Source organism: Adiantum capillus-veneris, chromosome 24 (genome assembly GCF_014529385.1).
Source record: "Adiantum capillus-veneris isolate H3 chromosome 24, ASM1452938v2, whole genome shotgun sequence".
Taxonomy (NCBI): Eukaryota; Viridiplantae; Streptophyta; class Polypodiopsida; order Polypodiales; family Pteridaceae; genus Adiantum; species Adiantum capillus-veneris.
In genome coordinates this window covers 93,573,313-93,595,000 of record NC_140954.1, presented here as the reverse complement: position 1 = coordinate 93,595,000, position 21,688 = coordinate 93,573,313, and the positions used below count along the sequence as shown (strand labels likewise).

At 41.2% G+C, this 21,688-nt stretch overlaps 2 pseudogenes; one reads left to right on the top strand and one right to left on the bottom strand.

Moving 5' to 3' along the window:
- The first annotated feature begins 498 nt into the window (after positions 1 to 498).
- On the top strand, positions 499 to 4,250 carry LOC147426788 (uncharacterized; annotated as a pseudogene).
- Positions 4,251 to 6,120: 1,870 nt separating this feature from the next.
- On the bottom strand, positions 6,121 to 9,443 carry LOC147426787 (uncharacterized; annotated as a pseudogene).
- Positions 9,444 to 21,688: the final 12,245 nt, after the last annotated feature.

Here is a 21,688-nt window from a genome sequence, read left to right as displayed (position 1 = left end):
GGAGCCAGGTGGAGATTGTGGCGCAGGTACAGATTGGGACGGTAGGCGGGATTACCAGGTATGTGTGTGTGTGTTGTGTGTGTGTGTGTGTGTTTGTTTTTGTGTGTGTGACACCGCCCCAAAACCACCTCCAAGAAAATATGTTTTTATCGTATGCTGCTTGTCATGTTGCATCACACACACACACACACTCTCTCTCTCTCTCTATGAGCCCACGGACAACAACAATTTTGTAGAGAACCGGGCAGCAGGTTTGTGTGTGTGTGTGGAAGAGAGAGAGAGAGAGAGAGAGAGAGAGAGAGAGAGAGAGAGAGAGAGAGAGAGAGAGAGAGAGAGTTGTGTCCCGATGCCTTCTGCTTCATGCATATTTTTGCCAACATGAGTCGTCCTGCTTGTCCATTATGGTGTTTGCAAGCATGTTGCCATGCTATGATGAATGGCTGCTGGTGTTTCTTACAATAAAACGTTCATTGTATGGTGATCACCACAGGAAAAACTATGGCGCCAAGAAGGCCACATCAAGAGGTGCAGGCAAAGAAGCTAGTTGGAAAGAAGCATGGGTCAGATCTCGGGAGGGGCACGGGGGAGGCTTCGCCTTTAAAGTTCCTCGTTGTAGCCCTCGGCTAAGGGAGAAGGAGTTAAAGCAAACGGAGAATCAGCCTTCTCCATGCTCAGGAAATATGGCCCAAGTGGAGACACCAAAATCAGCGAATCCGCACCTAAGAAAGAAGTTGGAAGGCATGTTTGAAGAGCCTGATCAGAATGAAAACGAAGTGGATGAGAAGAAGGCTGGAAGAGCTAAGGCAAACAAAAAGAACCTTGATAAAGAAAAAGTTGGTGAAGGCAAGAGGGATCAGCCGTGTGTCGAGACGGTGGGCGACGGAGCGCAAAACAATATGGATTCTTTGAAGGGAGAAGGAGATAGAGGCATTGGTGCATCCTCAGCCATGGTTGAACCCTTGCCATATGTTGAGGTCTTCTTGCCTGATGGAAGGCTTGCACGGCAATGTCGTGCGAGCGATCATTGCCCTCAGCAGTTCCACTTTGAGTTGGTTCGATTGCGGATGGAGAGGCATCTAAAGACAAAGCATGGGCTTGATGTGGTCATTCCCCTTTGCAAGGGAGGTAGGCGTTCCAATGCTGAATTGGGCTCAAGAGCAAAACCGCCAAATGCAAAAGACAGTGCACAATGGCACAAGCAAGCGAAGATGCGCTTCGAGGATAGAGATAGGAAGTTTGCATTAAATCTGAAAAAAACAGAGCGCCTTCATCGTCTTTGAGCAACTGAAAAGTGGGATAAGCTCAGGCCTGAGTTTAGAAGAGTCTCAAAGGTAGAGTTTGTTGAGAAGATTGTCAAAGAGCGCATCGCAGCCTACCTGGGTCCTCAAAAGAGCGCATGGATCGCATCCAGCAGCGAATCGACGAAGGCTAAGAAAAGAATGTGAGTACCATGGCCACTCCTTCGAGTTAACATATTATTGCATCATGATTTATTATTACATTTGGTGTTGCATGTTTGCTTTGTTAGTCATAGTTCACTTGAAGGTGGATTGTTTGCCCGAATGCGGTCCTAGTTTATTGAGACGCGTTTAGGTCCACATTGAGATTTCTCCCGTTAAATGGATGATTTAGGCATAATGACCTTGGAGATTATCCTTGCAAACCATTTACCATTAATGAGTTGAGGCATGTTTGCTTGCCTAGTCCCAGCTTATCTTAAGGTGCATTGTTTGCTAGAAGTTGTCCTAGTTTATTGAAAAACTCATGGCGACTCTACCAAGTTTACATATTATTGCAGCATGGCTTATTACTACATTTGTTGTGGCATGTTTGCTTGCATGGTCCACTTTGTTGTGGCATCCTAGTTCAAGGTGGATTTTTTGCCCAAAAGCGGCCTAGTTTACTGAGAGCAGTTTAGATTCACATTGCACTAGATCCCGTTTGAATGGCTAATTTAGGCCCGATGAAGTCTATGACTACTTGTGTTAAGGCATGTTTGCTTTCATGGTCCGAGTTTACAAGGCAATGCATTAATTACTTGTGGTTGAGGCATGTTTGCTTTCTTCGTCCTAGTTTACAAGGCAGTGCATTGTTTAGGGGTAGTTGTCCTAGTTTACAAGGCAGTGCATTGTTTGTTGGTAGTTGTCCTAGTTTACCGGTGGCTTTCGAAGGGATTTTAAGCTAATTTCGACGTCTTGATTGAAATCATTTTATGTAAAATTTCTTGTTTCTTACAGGCTTCTTGTGGTTTTATTTGGTGCTGGTTTTTTGGCTACATTCATTTGAACATGCTGGGTTCAATGGGGGACTAACTTGTGGTTTTATTTGGTGATTGAATGCAGAGGCGGCTCAAGGTTTTACCTCCTTGGTTAAATTTCATGATGGATGACATTGAGGACAGCCAGCCCATGGACAACTTCAAGGGCAAGGAGCTAGAGGAAGAGAGGAGGATGTGGATGATTTTCAGTCGGACCGAGAAGATGAAGAGGCTGGACATTATGAGTGGATGGAGGATGAAGACATCAAGGAGGATAAAGATGGGCAAGAAGACAAAGAGGAATGCAGGGAGGAGGAGGGGGGAGCAAGCAACGCGAAAGAGGACTCCACTGACTCGACTTCCCTTGGGCTTGGAGATACACTGCCCTCACTACCTCTTGAGATTGTGGACACAAAGGAGGTGCCTGCTGCAAATACAGATACATTTAGCCGGTTTGCATCCATGACGCTCAACGTTGATCTTGTGCACGAGGAGGTAGTGGGACATCTTCCTAATTGCAGTAGTGGCATGCATTATTTGGTTGTTATTCTTGGCAGGTTTAGGGTGTCAAATTTGTTCGAATGATTTGGCATAAAATCTTCTTTTAACCATGCAGGGAATTGTGAAACAACATAGACCAAAGCTACAAATTTGTTCGTCAATGAAGACCCGGGTTGTTGTTGATGTCTCATCCCCACCTGGTGCAGTGGCAACCACACATGTGTCTCTGAATTTTGCCATACAAAATGGCCAGTTAAGAGTTATGGAAGAAGGGAAGGTAGGGTTGTCACGACACGAGAAAACATCGCAGCTGCCATGTGGGTACAAGTCATGAGCCAGTTCTTACTGTTTGTTTGCTTGCTGGTTTTTTGGGCCTCTTCTTCTTCTATAAAACTTGCACGCTAAGCCTTGATTGTTATCGCATATTAGGCTTGGCTCTATTGCATGCATTACTTTCACCTCCGACCGGTTCAAGTTATCAGTTAATGTAGATCAGCGATTAGTAACTGACATATTGTGTGGCGAGGCCAGTAGTAGGACTATTGACTTGTTTGGCCAGTAAGTTCTCTCTTGCCCTGATCATTGTAAATGGCTATACGCACATATAGGATTGCATGTGTTTTAATTTGGAAACTGAAATCTTTGCACAGGTGGATGGAGCACACCTTGCCTCCGACCGTCCTAAAGAAAGAATACTTTGTTGATTCGCTTTGGTTTACGATGGAGGGACGTATTCTGTCCAATTTTCTTCAGCGGCAATTTAGCGGTGTTGACATGTCAGAGCTGGTCTTTTGCTTTTGGCCAGTCATTTGCAGGTATTTTAGGGTGACATAATGCTTTGTATGGTGAATTCTGAACTACTTCTCATTCGTAACACTAACAATGTGTGCTTGAAGGCATCACTGGACTCTTTTTGCTCTCTACCTGAATAGGGGAGCAAGGCTCCTCCGATTGCCTAGCAAGAAGCACTATCTGATTCATTTTGATTCCCTCAAGGGTTTGACAAACCCTTTCGAGTGCCTAGAGCAAGTGCAAAGGTTGGTTTTCATCATGTGATTGTTGTGCCCAACATATGTGGTTAAATTCAGCTAACCTGGTTTGTTGTATGGCTGTGCCTTAGTGGCCTTCGAAGCCTGGTAGAATTTGTACATGACAACGATATTCAACGTGCTTTGGCTGATTCCAAGGAAGAGATTGAGCTCAAAGTTGTGGATGTGCCTCAGCAGACAAATGCGATCGATTGCGGATTTTATGTCATGAGGATCATGAGGTGAGATCATGCTACATTGTGCAATAGTGTCGACGGGTTGTTAGGGAGGGTCATTGCATGGACTAACATACGGCACTGTTCAACAGGGAACTGATTGCAGGTGGATTGGAAGACCGGCCTGGGCGACATTGGCTTACAAAGGATTGGTTCGAGGACGTCGACGTATGCACTCTGAGGGTGCAGCTGCATGATTGGTGCTTACGTTGTTTGGCGGAGGTCTAGAGACGCATGAGCAATAGCACGCTCGGGGGCTGGTGTTTTGAGAGCATATCCAGCATATGAACTCAATTGACACTATACTTATACAACGGTGTACTTTATGGATTTTGAACCCTCCGTTTTGAGCGGATCTAAGTGAATGTTTTTTTTTGTGGATGGCTTACCTAGCTACGCATTTATGCGCAATGTAGCACACCCTTTGGATGTTTTAATTAAGTCTACGTAATGATCAGCCTTAGGTTTCAATCTCATTGTCAATTGATCGGTCGTAGTGCTGTTATTTTGTCAATTTACAATTGCTCATTATGGGTTGTGGTATGTGTTGGTACCATTCATGAATGTGGTTAAGTTGAATCAGCTAGAATGACCTGGCTTAGGTGCTGTGGTGAGATGTTATTGGTGGCTGTTAGTATTGCTAAGGTGTTTGGAGCATGCATATATTCTATTTTTATATCTCTTTAAGGGTGGTTGTTGGCTCGGATTGCGTTGTGGGTGTTGAGAAGCTCCATGAGTGGTGAGAGCGTGACATTGTCATAGCCTTTATTGTAGTCCAAGTGGGGCGTCTGTTGAGTTTACACATATGGATTTCCTTTGCTTCAGATTTAGCAAGCAGGTTGAACACATTTTAAGCTCGTCGTAGCTAAGTTTTGTGTACATTTGTTGGAATCTCTTTCTTGTCAGAATGTCAGCGATTGAAACTCTCCCTCTCTCTTTGTAATGTTTTAATAATCTGATTGCTCATAGAGAATAGCAACTCTTAACCTCCAAATTCTATCTTTGGTAGATTTATGTATCCTCGGAAAAGCAAAGGTGCTTGTATTAAAAATGACAAACTGACAACCCTTTGTTGGCATACCATGTAGGCACATTGTGGTTGCAAACTTAAAGGACGATACATAGTATTTGTGTGCATTGGCACAGTATTTATTTTGTTCAATGGATTAAATTGTCACCTGTACAATCAAACAAATGCATGGCCAGATTATACATACGAATAGTGCAACCAAGGAGTGAAGTTCGTCGCCAAGATGTTAGTGCTACAAGCCCATGATGCAGCACAAAGTTCATCTCGGCATTGGTGAGTGAAAAATGCATCATATAAATGCAAAGGCATTATTCACTACATGGTAATGACACAAAGCCTAACAGAAAAACATCTCAAACCTTGCACCTTGAATGGTCAAAATACGGTGAAAGTATACGAAGGAGCCACTCTTTGCAAGGGTCTATGCTGCCCAACATAAGTCACTGCAGTAAGCATTCACTTTCTCCAGCCTCTTAAGCATGAACCGGCTTCAAACATGCCATAATGCTCACCAAATCTAGTGGGAAACCAGCCGCAGTGCCCAAGAATGGTCAAACAAAACATCAGCCTTCCATCCCCAGTAACGTAAATAGTCGGTGACCGTAAATGTCTTGATCTCTGGTGCGGCACACACCTCATATATGAGCGGCAAAACAACTCACTCGCATGTATGGCAAGAATCCAAAAAACATCAAAAAATCAAAAAGAAAATCAACCCTCTAACCCAGAAACTATAAATTGTTGGATGCCATAAATGCCATTGATGCTTCGGATACCAAAAACTGTAAATAATCAGATACCAAAAACGCTAAATGTTTGCAAGTGAAATCACCTGAGAAATCAGATCACCCTCAATGCCATCCAATTAGGGCAGCCCTAGTGCTCAGAGATCGTACACAATCGGATAAGAAAAATTGGCTCGCAAAACAAGACATACATTTAGCAACAACCCATCCGTGACTCTCACAAAAGGTCAGTTTCAATGCCATCCACTTAGAGCAGTCGTAGTCCATAGAGATCATACACAATTTACAGGAAAAATGCATCAAGTTGGTAGCTGAAATGATCTCATGACAGATTGGCAGAATAACTTTTCAAAACCCAGCTGTAACGTTCACGCACGATCAAGCAAGATGCCATCCAAAAATATCAGCCTAATAGCCTAAACAAGGTAAATAGTCATCAGCCAAACATGTTGGAAGTCTGCAGATGGAATCAACTCACAGCTTGCTCCCAAAACAACCCACCAAATCAGTCCAAAGATAGTTGCAAATGGGCTCACAAGTGCCTGCCGAACGCTCACAAACTGGTCATCAAATCAGCCCAACAGATTGCAGAAGGGAGAAAAAAACTACATGTCTCTCATGTAGAGAGAACCATTCGCTGCTAGGACGCAACGACTGCCTTGAGTACTGACCCATCAAGCAAGCAGATTGTGAAGCTTCTCTCTTTTGTGGGAACCTCGCTAGCTTTGCAACAGACAATCATCCCTTTTTGTATGCTCTCACCAAAGAGGGTGACATGATGATTAAGCAAGCTCGACTCTGCTCCACCTGGGGCATGTCTGAGCAATAACGGAAGGAGGGCATGGCATGTATGGCATGAAATGCTCTCCAATGGATCGAGCATGAGAGTTTTGCTGCAACAATGAGGACAATGTATTCACATTGCACCAACTGCTCTTCTAGACTCTGCAACATGCTTCTCATGTCATAGATGCAGCTACCAATCTCATTGTCTATGTTGTTGACAACTGTCTCAGATACATCGAAATTGTCATGCTCTAGTGCTATATTATCTTCCCCTGCTCCAACTATGGGTTGTAGGTCCACATGGCTCAAAGCTTGAACTCTATCTACGATGGGGAGAACTTCGTGAAGATGAGGAAAGTGCCTCTCAATTATCAGTCGAAGGCCACATAGATGCTTACATTCTGATCCCCAATCTGCACAATCGCAGTAGTTGGATTGCATGCTCACATGATACCAGTTTGAGGCCGAAGTAGTGCTAAGGACTTTGAATCGCATGTGTCCTTCCTCTATCACTTCGAGGGTGCTTGGATCTACTTCAAATCGTTTAAGAATCGATTCGCCTCCTGCTAGCTTGGTTGTATGTTGCTTGGTTGATCCAAAACGACTACAACGCCCGGAATCAGTTGAACGGTTGTCAAATTGAAACAACATGAGCTCAACATTTGGCAACAGCAAAGGCATACTCTCAAGCGAAAGAGAACCGCTCTTACCAATCTCCTGCTTTTGCTTGAAGAATTCGAGAAGTGTTACCCCAATATATGTCCCATGCACTGAATCGCCCACCAATGCATTCAACAAGACCAACAGAGACCTGTTTATCTGTGCATTTAGCAAGGTATACTTGACATATTGCCATAATCGCTCAACGAATTTTGTAGTATCCACATTCCCATGCTGAAATAGACGACTGAATCTTGGCCAACGGCTTCGCCACATGCATGTGCTACCACACCAGCTAGTGGATACATACCGTCGAATATTTTCATGTGCCTATTACACATGCAATAGCTCATCGCACCTTGCATCAAATATATCCTCACTTGTTGCATGCATCAAATTCGACATGCGATTGTACACATCATCGTGCTTGTCCTTAGGGACCTATGCACAACAACGCCATGTGAGTACGACAGTCAATTTGTAGACATGAGCTGACACAAAGAACACATCAAAGAAATGACCAGCTACCTGGGGCAATAGGTTCTCAACCCATGCCTTCTTGACATGAAACCAGCATAGCAAAACTTTGCATGCGACTTGTTGCCGCCTTCCATCCTCGTCTTCTCTCCAGCAAAAAGAATCTTGATCCACAACCTTGAGGATGGCTTCGAGCTCTTGCTGGCTCTTATCAATGACAATGGATGCGGGCCGAACGTCACCGAACCGTGCAAAGATCATCTTGAACGTGAGCTCTAGGGCCACCTTTTCCTGGCTGGTACCTACATCATTGCTGCATAACATCAGCCATATCGGAATCCCTATGCCGTTTTCGTTTGGCAAGACTGCACCATAGAGCGGTAGACCATAAATGTTTGTCTTGAAAGTGCTATCCACGGCCCATGAGTTCCGACGAGAGAAACAAAGAGCGACTTGTAGCATCCACTTGTCTTGAATGAGGAGGATGAATGGCCGCTTGTTCTCATCAGGGTTTTGGGGACTGTAAGGCTGCACAAAGATTACCTGTCCATACGAGAAGTATACTTGAGGATGCATGCTCACCCATCCAGCTTAAGAAGTTGAGAATGTAGTATTACCTTCTTCAATTCTTGCAAACATAGAGCCTCGGCAATCATCGCACCCCATTCAGTACCTACAGAGTTACCTACAGTAAAAAAAAATGTTGGATCAAATGCTATCAAAAACTCAACAGAGAAAAGGCTTCCTAGAAATTCCAATGGCAAGCTAAGTACCACGAGTGCGCATTTGATGAAACAGCATTTGCATCTCTTTTGGTATCATAAAAAATATGTAGATTACACGATCCAGCTCAGATGCATTTTCCATGTGAAACCTTTCCTTGGAGATCGACATTTTGGCGACATGGCAGCACATCCCAGCATCAAACAAATCATCCATACAGCATTCAACTATAGTTGAATGCACCGGCAAGTGGTAAAGGTCAGCACGTGAGCCAGGTATGTGCCCGGTGTGATCGCCATGGATTGCGATAGTCACCCTATCACCATCATGACAGTGTTGAACCACCAGCCTAAACAGGCACCCACACCTCTTTGACTTTCGTTGTCGCCGCTTATCCGCACCTCTCCGATCTATGCTTCCACCTCGATGGCAAATGTATTCTTGTAGCCACTTATATGCTCTATGCCTCTTTGAAGATCTGACTAGGACCAGCCGTGTGTGATGCTTTATCATGATTCTTGTCAACTGTTGCTCGACTTGAGATGTTGTTGTCTCGATTGAAGAGGTTGGGCAATTTGCGGTTCTGCTACTAATAGGCATCGCAGCTACATCACAATCAATAATCTTCTAGCATCCACATGCAGTGATTGAGTCTTTTATGTAATCAAGAGGCAACCCATGTTGTCTCTTGTCTGTACACCATTCCTTCTGGACGGCCTTGAGAGTGGCAGCCACTCCAAGATGATTGTCATGTGTCAAAGGGCAATGGGATGCATGAACAATATGTGCCCAATCTTCCATAAAGGCAACCTTTAGGCCAGTAGATTTCAAGTGCAGGCAGCCTATTTCCAGCCCTATACCTGGACAAAGCATCAAGGAGTCTTTCATCCAATTCCACTTCTTTAAATCAAACAATCCCCGAACATCGATCGCTTGAAGCATTGCTAGTGACATGGTCTCTGTCCCTCCCAAATCTTTGGCCATTAAGGAGTATGTCATCTCGTCGAAGGAGAAAAATGTTTTTGATGTGTATGAAGACGGATCTAAGGCAACCCAAGAGCATTGCGAATGCCAACATGCGACTGAGCTAGGACTAGCTCCTTTTTTTTGTGGCCAGTAATCCATGCCATTATCCTCGTTGATTGGCCAGTCATCTGACGATTCTCCTTCAGTCGTTGTTTCACCATTGAAATATCCACTCAATGGCCAGTCTTCGATTACATCGATGGGAGGCATCTAATACACAACATCTTTCTCTCTCTCTCTCTCTCTCTCTCTCTCTCTCTCTCTCTCTCTCTCTCACACACACACACACACACACACACACACACACATACACACACACACTCACACACACTACCTGGTTCAAATCCATGCTGCCTTTGAGCTTCCAATCTCCTACAGAGTCTTCATTTGATTACTGTCTCAGATACCAACCTCCCCTTCTCCTGCTCTCATCTCACCTCCGATTATCTCTCATTACCCTGCATTCCCGCGAGGGCAAATTTGAAAACGGGATGCCCGCGTGAAAGTAATGCCATGTTGGCCCACCATTTGCCACCTAGGACTCCACCTCAGCCCATTCGCGCCACGTTTCCTGTCCACGTCACCCTCCCGTCCGAGTTTACTTCCCGGCGCCCCCGTTTACCAAAACATGTCCAAGTTTACTTTTTTTTGCCACGTGTAGTGCCCCGATGCCATCAATCACCGCGCCCCACTTCCGCGCCCTTGATCCCACCGCCTGGGCTTCCTTAAAGCTCTCGTGCCCCTTAGTGCTGAGGGTCTGCTACCCACGCAGCAGCGTATTCCTCATAGAATTCCTTTCCTTGAATTTTTCTAGAGATACCTTTCCTTGAATTTTCCAAGAGGAAATTTTTATAAATTACATTTTTTTTTGGGGGTTTTACACTATTTTCTCTATTTTGGGGTGGAATTTCTCCTTTTTTGCTTGCCCTTAACTGTCATTTTTGAAATTGAAAACGGCACGATATTAAGTTGAGACACATTTTTCCCTAACACTGACTCCCTTCGATAGGTTGTTTTGATTTTTCAACTAGCTCAAGGCTAAATGAGGCACACTTTTCCCATACACTATCGATGACAATGACATTGTCACAGAGAGAGAGAGAGAGAGAGAGAGAGAGAGAGAGAGAGAGAGAGAGAGAGAGAGAGAGAGAGAGAGATTGTGTTCCCCATGCACAGGAATTGACGATGACCATTGCTATCGCAACAATGTTCGCAAAAACCCATTTTCCCAAACATATAAAATTCCTTTTCTTGAATTTCTAAAGAGGAATTTTTTTTAAAATAAGGTCTTTTTTTTCAAATTTTCACACTATTTTTCTCTATTCTGGGACGGAATTTCTCCTTTATCCTTGCCTTCAACCGGCATTTTTGAAATTGAAAACGGCATGATATTAAGTTGTGACACATTTTTCCCGAACACTGAGTAGTGGAGCGGGGGAGGCGACTCCAGGGAAGCAATCTTAGGACTTGAGGAGGAAAACTGAGGTCAGTGCGACTCGAGCATGACCACAGAGGTCTTGTCTTTCAGTGCAAAGGATGCCCTCATCAGACCTCGCAACAAATAGCGTCTCGTCTTTCAATGTGAAAGTTGTTGTGAGGTCAACATCCCACCTTTTAGTGCAAAAGCTGATCTGAGGCCAGCATCCCTTCAATTACGAGGGCAATGATGATGAAGATGACGCTGCTGGTGATGATGATGCAGATGAGGACCCAACTCTTGCAAATCTCTAAAGAGTTGAATAATTCCACCTGCTCAATCATACTTTAGCCAACGGCAATCACCCGATGGTTTAGAGTTTTGCTACCACTTAGCTAAGTTTCTACCCAAAGACGCTTTAGGAGCCAGTTTTTTCGGTTCTGGCTCAGCATAGCAAACATAGGATATTGGGCCATGGCTATGCTAATAGAACTTTTGTTTTATTGCCCAAAATTTCCATCACATCCTTGCCTTGCTATAGACTGAGACTAAAACCACAGAATTGAATTAAAACTCGCATAGCCACGTGAGAGTAAGCAATTCGAACCTGGCTGGATGGTACTTGGGAGGTGCTTGCTCCGGGCAACTTTAGGCAGTGTGGCCTGTGTGAACAGTGACAGAGAGAGAGAGAGAGAGAGAGAGAGAGAGAGAGAGAGAGAGAGAGAGAGAGAGAGAGAGAGAGAGAGAGAGAGGGAGAGGGAACGGTGGTACCCAAGCATGTGTGGGAAGAGAGAGAGAGAGAGAGACAGAGAGAGAGAGAGAGAGACGCAGCAGGTTAGCACTGATGCCCAAGCATGTGTGGAGAGAGAGAGAGAGAGAGAGAGAGAGAGAGAGAGAGAGAGGGAGAGAGAGAGATAGAGGCGCAGCATGGGAGCAGGAACAAAGCGGGGCTCAACGAGAACAAGGATAGGAGCAGTTGGGTGTAGAGAGAGAGAGAGAGAGAGAGAGAGAGAGATAAAATGATGGGAAAATTACCAACATACCCTCTATTTGTGGAAATTTCAAAATACCCCTCCAATTTCAAAAATTACCAAAGGACCCCCAATATTTTGTCATAAATTCCCAAAATGCCCTTCAAATTTTCCAAAATACCCGTGGTTGTGAGATTTAATTTCTTAAACAATAAAAAACTTCTAGCTTCTAATAAGAAGACTGATTCTGTATCAATACAAGATGCTAAAACTGGAATTTGAGTTGGTTATCTAGGCTTTGGAGATGAATTGCTTCATTATTTTTAAACATAATTGCTTTTTTTGTGAGGTAATTTGTGACAAATTACATGCTAAGCACTCCAAAAGGGATCTCAATTTTCAAAAAGGAATCTATGCTATAATAAAATGGGGAGGGATCCCCCCCCCCCCCCCCCACATAGCAGCACCTGCTTGCTCCGAGCAACTTTAGTCGGTGTTGCCTGCGTGAACAGTGACGCGAGAGAGAGAGAGAGAGAGAGAGAGAGAGAGAGAGAGAGAGAGAGAGAGAGAGAGAGAGAGAGAGGGCCTCTCATGACCCTGCTTGACTATGTGTGAGAAGAGCGGCCGTAGAGGCCTCAGGCGAGAGGATGGCACCGTACCCGTTGGGATCATTGGGGTGTGTGTGTGTGTGTGTGTGTGTGTGTGTGTGTGTGTGTGTGTGTGTGTGTGTGTGTGTGTGTGTGTGTGTGTGTGTGTGTGTGTGTGTGTGTGTCAAGGACCAAGGTAGGGCCCGTATTCGTTTGGGGGTACTATACACACGTTGCTTACAAAGTGAGTCTTATGAAACATGGTGTAAAATCCTCAATCCGGCCAACTTTGTTAACTCTCGATAGCATTCTCTTAGGACCTTGTCGTTGGAGTCTACACACACACACACACACACACACACACACACATATATATATATATATATATATATATATATTTGACTAACTAACTATATATGGAGAGAGAGAGGGGGCGTCGTTTTTCCCGCAGGATAATGGTCAGCAAAAACGACCCCCCCCCCTCTCTCTCTCTCCATATATAGTTAGTTAGTTAGATATATATATATATATATATATATATATATATATATATGTATATATATATATATATATATAGAGAGAGAGAGAGAGAGAGAGAGAGACTTTTTCCCAGCAGCATATTTATTCTTGTGGATCATTTGCTCACAGTGAGTAACGGGCGGCTTGTTTTTAGGCAATCCCATTTTTCACAAACTGCAAAAGTGGGTACACCAAATACATCAAGTAAAAATGTGGTTAGACATGACATGTTAGATAGGGAGTGTTCACACACCAAAAGTACTCCTTTTTGTGAGATCATTTGACAATAAAGACCTTCCATTGTGTGCTTGGCTATGTGGTTTGTGTCGACAGTAGTTCTTGGCTCTAGAAAGTGAGCTCTATGTTAATATGCCATACTTTTTGCATAAAGCGCTTGTTTTTAGGTAATCCAATTTTGCACAACTCTAGGTGGTGGTTTCAAGTCTTGTAGGTACAGAGGAAGGTGGGAGCACATCTCAGAGACTACTTTTGTGCTCGAGATTACTTCTTCATGGAATCTCCATCATAGATCTTGATGGGCCTAATAACCACCCTTAATCCGATTCATGGAATCTCCATCATAGATCTTGATGGGCCTAATAACCACCCTTCTTCTCTGTGGTAGTTAATCCTGAGGTTCTCCCTCTCGCTCAAGTCCCCAAGATTGTGGTAGTCTACCCTTTCATTCAAGGTCATATATTTTATCACACCACATCTTTCCAACAAGATCGTTTCCCACTTCCTCCCTATAACTTTGATTTCAATGTAATTATGTCATCATTGTTCTCCCAAGGATTTTATAAAATCATTGCAAGGCAAAAGCTATGGAGGAATAAAAATAAAACTAGACTTTTCAACCAAACCCAAAAAGCCTTCTGGAAGATCAAACAAGTGAAAGGATCACAGTGGGCTTTCTAAAACAATAAGAAAGCAATAAAATCTTTAGGTTGAGTTTAACTAGAATTATATAAGGTGAAGCACTATTCAAGAATGTCTCATTTATTAAGCGATCGAGTGTCCTCCTCGTACAAAGAAGCAAACTAAGTATAGTAGTAAATTTTTTGAATTTGTAGGATTTTTGAGCTAAATTTTGACATCATTGCACCGGTTTTTCTTCTCTTTATCATGGTTTGCTCGTATATATATATATATATATATATATATATATATATATATATATATATATATATATATATATATATATATATATATATATATATATATATATATATATATATATATATAACTAATTTATATATATGTGTGTGTATGTGTATGTATGTAATATAGAACTTACTAGAATTAAGATCAAATAAAAATATCCATTTAATACTTTAAAACCAAAATAACATTTAAGGTAAGTCTCAATCATTATTGAAAACATTGAAAGTACCATAACGCAACACATCTCTAAAGCTTCATGTAGAAACACAAAAAAGATACTTTGTTGCCATCTATACTCTTTATAATGCAGCTTAAATTTTTCAAGGAAGGAGAGACCCTCCATGTGTCACTCACTGCTTCACTTAAGAGAAAACCTCTCTAAAATACAAAAGAGAGAGTAAGATTGTAAGAAGCTTTTCAGCTTTTGTCATAATGTTTCTTTAGTAGTAGAAAGTGTTTTAGTCATAGAAAGTCAAATGCTTTCTCCTCTACAAAGAATAAATGTATTGGTTAAAATATACATAGCAAAAAGGAGATACATTTGGTTTTTTCTTTTCAATACCAATATTGACATATATTTTATTTTATTTTTTTTGTTTAAAGAGATTAAAAAAAAAAACTTGCGTGATGTTGACTTGGGGTAGTTTCACTTTGAGAAAATACATGCAAATGAAGGAGTAGTTATCCATGTTATTGAACATGAGAGAAAGAGAGAGAGAGAGAGAGAGAGAGAGAGAGAAAGAGAGAAAGAGAGTCGCATTGCATGTGTGTCCGTGTATGTGTACATGTACGTGCACACGAGAGAGAGAGAGAGAGAGAGAGAGAGAGAGAGAGAGATTGATTTTCCTTTCTAGCTCATAGGGCTCCGTCTCACCAAGGACACCCTTCAAGCCCTTCAAATTTCTCGAGCAAGGAGGGGGGGGGTCACTTAATATTTATGCGACTATTACGTGAGTACAACAGAAGGGTTTTTTTTTCTCATGTTTTCACATACAAAAAGATACCATAAAATGTAATTGATTTTTTTTTTTATAGACTGAATTGTTTGTCAAAAATTCAAAGATAAGGAGTTTAAAATAGTTCTTGAATGCATGTGATACACAAAATTTATATTTAGTGATACACCAAGTCAAATTTTCAAGATAATATGGTTTTCTTAGAGTAATAGTGTATTTTCAAAAGGATAGCTAACATTTTTCACCCATAGAAAATAAATAAAATGCCCAACAAAAATCAACCCTCTCATTGGCACCCCAAATAGAGAGAGAGATTGCTTAGTTAACGTCCTTTTATCAGTTCCTGGATATTTTGTCGTTTTTATTTTAAAGAGTTAAACCCTGAAAAATGCTTAAAAATCAATAGATTTTTCAAATTTTGATAGGCAAAGGTGTCTATCATAAATCAACTCCACACACACGCACACACATAGAGAAAAATGTTTTAGCGTCAAACGAATGACACAACAAGTAGAAGGGAGAAGAGGAGAAAGAGAGAATAAAATGTTTAAAGGTGTAAGAACAATCTAAAAAAGACGCTAAAGTTACACAAACACTTGAATGTTTATGGAAAGGGGAGAGGGAGAGAGAGAGAGAGAGAGAGAGAGAGAGAGAGAAGAAGAAGAAGAAGAATAACAATAATCATCATAAATTTTTTAATCCCATAGGTGAGAATAAAGTTATTTTTGTTTCATCTTCTAACTCTCTCTCTCTCTCTCTCTCTCTCTCTCACACACACACACACACACACACACACGTCTTGAAAAAAGAAGAATTTAAAATGTAGGAGCGATCCAATAAGATCTCAAAGATCTATTCGATGGTCTCAAGTTCAAGACCTAAGAGAGAGAGAGAGAGAGTGTGACCAATCATAGCCATCTATACTTTTCTTTACAGAGATTGAAAAAGTAAGTTTACTCATCTTTTTCATGCATTGACTTGAGGTCATCAGTTCAACCGCACTGCCACTTTTTCAACTACTATACCATATGTGTATGCACACATGATCTCCATGCAAACTGCTATCCATCTAATTCGTGTGTGTGTGTGTGTGTGTGTGTGTGTGTGTGTGTGTGTGTGTGTGTGTGTGTGTATGTGTGTGAGAGAGAGAGCGAGAGAGAGAGAGAGTTTGGGGGGGTGGGGGGGCACGAAGGGAGCATAAAAGTTTTGAATGTCATAGTTATTGTACTATAACAAGAACAAGAAGCTTCAAGACCTGTGTGATATAAAAATATATATATGGGTGGATGCATGAATAGGTGGACCAAAAACCTTGTCCCGGACAGAGGTTTTATAACCGGTACATAAAACCATCTCTATTAGTTCAATTCGATATATTCTTTTGAACAGATTTTTAATTAAATATAGAATTTCCATAGCTTTTTGTTAAATATAGAAGACGGCTTTGTACCTCTTAACTATGCACGTCAGCCAGCTCTTTACACCATTACTATTTCCACATCTCTTTTTCAAATATAGAAGACGGCTCTGTAGCTCTCAACTATGCACGTCAGCCAGCTCTTTGTCTTCCCGCTCTCTCGTTTTCCTGTCTCTCTCTAACTCTCTGTGTAGGAGCACAGATTGCTGTTTTACTTTGTAGGCCTATCACACATCTATTGCTGTCATATACTGCTCTTGCTCTCTGTAGGCCTATCACCTCGCTCAATCTCTCCCTCTCTAGCATGGAGTAAGAATCTCACATTGTATGTGACTGCTCTCAGCCTCACTGTGAACTGTGTGCTAGGTATGCTGTTTATGCAGTCAAGGAATATCATGCTAAGAACAAGCTTGAGCAGGTAGCACGTGAGGAAGATAATGATCAAAATGGTGCTGATGATGCAAAGCGTCAAAGACTTTTCAATGACCTTGTTATGCTCTTCAATCGGCGTACAAAGGCCCTCGATGTTGCATCACGCTCAGATATTTTGTGCAAGTTTGTCAATCATCCTTCTCTTGGAGACCTTGAAATGCCCAGGGCACAAACAACCTTCGTTGAAGCCATACGCAACACAATAGATGCAATCAAATTACCCAAGAGCAGACAGGAGCTCTTTCTTAAAAGGTTCATCACCACAATGCTTATGAATGTTGAGTGTACATCTACCTCAAAAGTGAATGTTTCAGCTGCATCTAAGTTGCTAAATTTGCACAAGAGGAACTTCATAGCTGCAAAGAATCGGTTGAGGGCACCAGGTGATGGCAATTTGCCAATCTCTTTGTGTGCTCGACAGCCCATGGATCGTGGCTTCATAACACCTGATGAGAAAGAGTTGATCTTCTCTTTTTGGATGTCTAACACTCGTGTTTCACCCAATAAGAAGGATGTGTGCAGAAAGCGTATTGGAAGAAATTCATATGTCAAACATCTTGTGCATCTTCTTGAACAATCTCAGGGAATAACTTGCTTCACTATATCCATTTTTGTTTTCTAATATTTGCATTCATGACCTATATTCTCTATAAATGGGTTGATAAGAGTAGATATGAAATCGGATATGAAGGAAGTTATAAATGGAAATAAGGGGAATCTGTATTTGGTCCTAGACTAAGAGTAGATAAATATTGGATGTGAAGGAGAATATAAATGGAAACATAGTTTTTATCATACGCGTATGTTTGTTGAAACATACGTTTGCAGACGCATACTTTCACACGCGTATGATATGTATAAACTGGTTAGGTAAAAATTGGTTTACATAACCAGTAAAAATCTTTTAACACCTATTTCTCACTGGTATACATAGTGGTTAAGTGTTCACATGTACTGTTTGTCATGTCAAATAGGTAAAAAAACATATCTGTTTGAAAGGAAAATAGTGGTTTACATATCCAATAAATTTTTTTGTACACTTATTTCTCACTGGTATACATCGTGATTAAGTCCTCACATGTACTAGTTAGGTAAATAACATACCGGTTTTAAATGAAAAGACTAGTTTACATTAGCAGTCAGAACATTTGAACTGGTTGACACTTATATACCACTGGAACGTACCAAGGACATGTGTTCATTTTTTTTAACACATTTTTCTCATTGGTATACATCGTGGTTAAGTGCTTACATGTACTAGTTAGCAAATAACATAGCGGTTTTAAATGAAAAGACTGGTTTATATCAGCAGTAAGAATATTTGAACAATTTGACACTTATATACCACTGGTATGTACCAAGGACATGTGTTAATTTCTTTTAACACTAATTTCTCACTGGTATACATCGTGGTTAAGTGCTCACTTGTACTGGTTAGGTAAATAACATACCGGTTTTAAATGAAAAGACTAGTTTACATCAGCAGTAAGAACATTTGCACTGGTTGACACTTATATACCATTGGAACGTACCAAGGACATGTGTTCATATATACTGGTTTACCTAACCAATTAAGTGAAAAAACATAGTGGTTTGAAATAAAAATACCGGTTTATAGTAATGTAGCAGTTTTCCTCAAAACCTGCAGTTTTCTTCAATGTTCTTTAACCATATATGTCTTTCATTGTAGGTGGAGCTCTTTCTCAACTTCAAAGAACAATACCCTGAAATTGTAATAAGGCAGCGGGCGTTTGAGTACATAAAGCCATATTTTGTGTGGAAATTGAGAGACCGATATACTTGCTGTTGCATTTCACATGTTCAAATGTCCTTCCTAAAGGATGCCATAAATCACATGCGAAGTTCTGTATTCGGTCTGCATGGAAAAGCTTGCCATTGTCAATGCAACATATGCAAAGACAATGGTGGATGCAAGGCACCAAAAAACCCTATCAAGAGTGTAACAGCCTTATTGGACTCTATATTGTGTCCTAAATCAGATACGTCCACCTTCCATGCCCTTGCCTGCTTGAGTGGTCAATGTAAAAGGTGTGGCCCGGATAAGTTAGACTTTTGTGGTGCAGAGGCTACATTTATTGCTAAAAATATTGTGGTGAAGAGTTTTGAGGACCTAGAAGTAGGAATTGCGCATGACGGTCTGAAGAAGAAAAGGAAAGTCTTGTCGCATAAGGAAATATCATGCCAGGATCTCTCAGTCATGTTCAAAGACCATCTTAGGAAATACATAATGCATAATTTTGTGTATAGATGGCAAGCAGAACAATATAAGCACAAAGCTTTCCAGAAGATGTTGTTGTGTCAGTTGTTGACTTTGCTGAAAATTACAGTTTCAAAGAACAAAATGAGATTCAGTCAATGCATTGGTATTCAAATCAAGTAACTATTTTTGTGCACATAACATATTTCCGAATTGCAGGTAACGACATCACCCTAGATTAGTATTATTTCTTTTGTATTAAGCCTTCAATAATTTTTTATTTTTATATTATGCAGGTGACATCCACAAGACAATTCACTTCTTCATTTCAGATGACAAGCAAACACTGTTTTCTGAAACATGTGGAATGGCTAAAGCAATTTGGTCTAAATATAAAACGTCATTGGGTATGGTCTGATGGAGCAGCTTCACAATTCAAAGCAAGAAGACCATTCTATTTCCTTGCCAGGTATACCATGTTCTAACAAACATTATCTGAAGGTGGTTTTAATATAGAGACCTATAATAGTGGCATTAAAGTTGTAATAAAATGCTTGTCTAACATCAGTAATATTATAATACGTGTTTTTTTTGGTAATTTTATCGTGCCAAGAGTATATTAATCTTCTTCTATCCATTGAATAAATTGCAGATACAGTGTTTTTACGGGATGGAAAATGTCTTGGAACTTTTTTGGATCTAGACATGGTAAGGGAGAACACGACGGTGCGGGAGCAGTGATAAAAAGGTCTTTAACTCAATACCAATTGCAGCCAAACTGCCCAAAGATAGACTGTGCTACAGATGTTGTGGCATTATTGAGACGGACCTTGTCAGATGGTGATACAGCCACCTATGCATCCCAGGCCTGTTATGTAAGCAGGATTTTTTGGGTGATTGAATTGGGAGATGTCGAAAGGGGAAAAAATTGGGATGTGAAGGCTGTAAAAAATACCCGCTCAATGCACTCTGTTTCTGCATATTCAGAGCATGATACAACTGCTTTGAGAACACGTTCACTGTCTTGTTTCTGTAGTGCATGTAAACAGGAAAAGTGGAGGAGATGTGTGAGCAAGTCACACGTTCCTTTCTGGATATACCTTATTTTGGAGCCTACAGAAGAAGGGGAAGACGATGACGACGAAATAAATGAGGATGCAGCATATGAAGGACACTATGACACCCTCAGTCAAGCTCTTATTGTTGGTGATAATTTTGATGTTCCCGCACCAAATGACAATCAAGAAAAAGTGGATTTCTATATAGTGAAATGCACTGCAGCTATTCAAGAGTTTCATTTAGACGCTGAAGATGACTGGGGCAATATCATTGGGCGAGGATCCTATGCTATCAAAGGGTTTTACTATCGTATGATAAATGAGCAGACCTACGAGCTTTTGGACAAAAAGCCAGAGGTGTTCATATATTCACATCTTGTTCGGGCAATCAAAATCCCCATGATACCCCATCCCAGCAACTCAAAACTATATACAATATCACTTGATGTCAGTGAGTCTATCTACAATAGTATGCCTTTTAAGCTGTAACCATCTTAAGAAATGCATAATGCATAATTTTGTGTATATCTGCCTATTATTGTAAACTGAACTATCTCCCTCTCCCTCTCTCTCGCTCTCTCTCTCTCTCTCTCTCTCTCTCTTTGTCACTTCTCAGTATCATTTCTGTATCATACCAGTCATTTCTCAATATCATATCGGTATCATACCAGTCAATTCCCAGTATCATACCGGTATGATACAGTATCATACCAATCATTTCCCAATATCATACCCATATCATACATTCCCTCTCTCTCTCTCTCTCTCTCTCTCTCTCTCTCTCTCATTTCTAAACATCATACCAGTCATTTCTCAGTATCATACCAGTATGATACTGAGGAGTGATTGGTATGATACCGGTATTATACAAGTTCCTCTGTCTTTCTCTCTCTCTCTCTCTCTCTCTCTCTCTCTCTCTCTCTCTCTCTCTCTCTCTCTCTCTCTCTCTCTCTCTCTCTCTCTCTCTCTCTCTCTCTCTCTCTCTCGTGTCACTTCTCAATATCATACCGGTCACTTCTCAGTATCATACCTGTATCATACCAGTCACTTGAAAGAATCATACCGGTATCATACATGTCACTTCTTTGTATCCGACTCTCTCTCTCTTTCTCTCTCTCTCTCTCTCTCTCTCTCTCTCTCTCTCTCTCTCTCTCTCTCTCTCTCTCTCTCTCTCTCTCTCTCTCTCCTCAGTATCATACCAGTCATGCCCAGTATAATACCGTTATCAGACACTCTCTCTCACTCTCTCCTTTTATTTGCAATATAATTCAAATATAGAATACAACGTATTTCCGTGCAACTTGCTTGTAAATGTATTATACATGAATTCTGTTACATTGATTGAGCCTTTTGGCTGAGTAATTCTCCATTTACATCCATCGACAAAAGTCGCCCACTTCACAGACTTTATGAAGCTTTCTTTTTATATAAAAAATATGTTCCTTTCTTCTTGAAAAAGTCAATCCTCCATTTCCAATA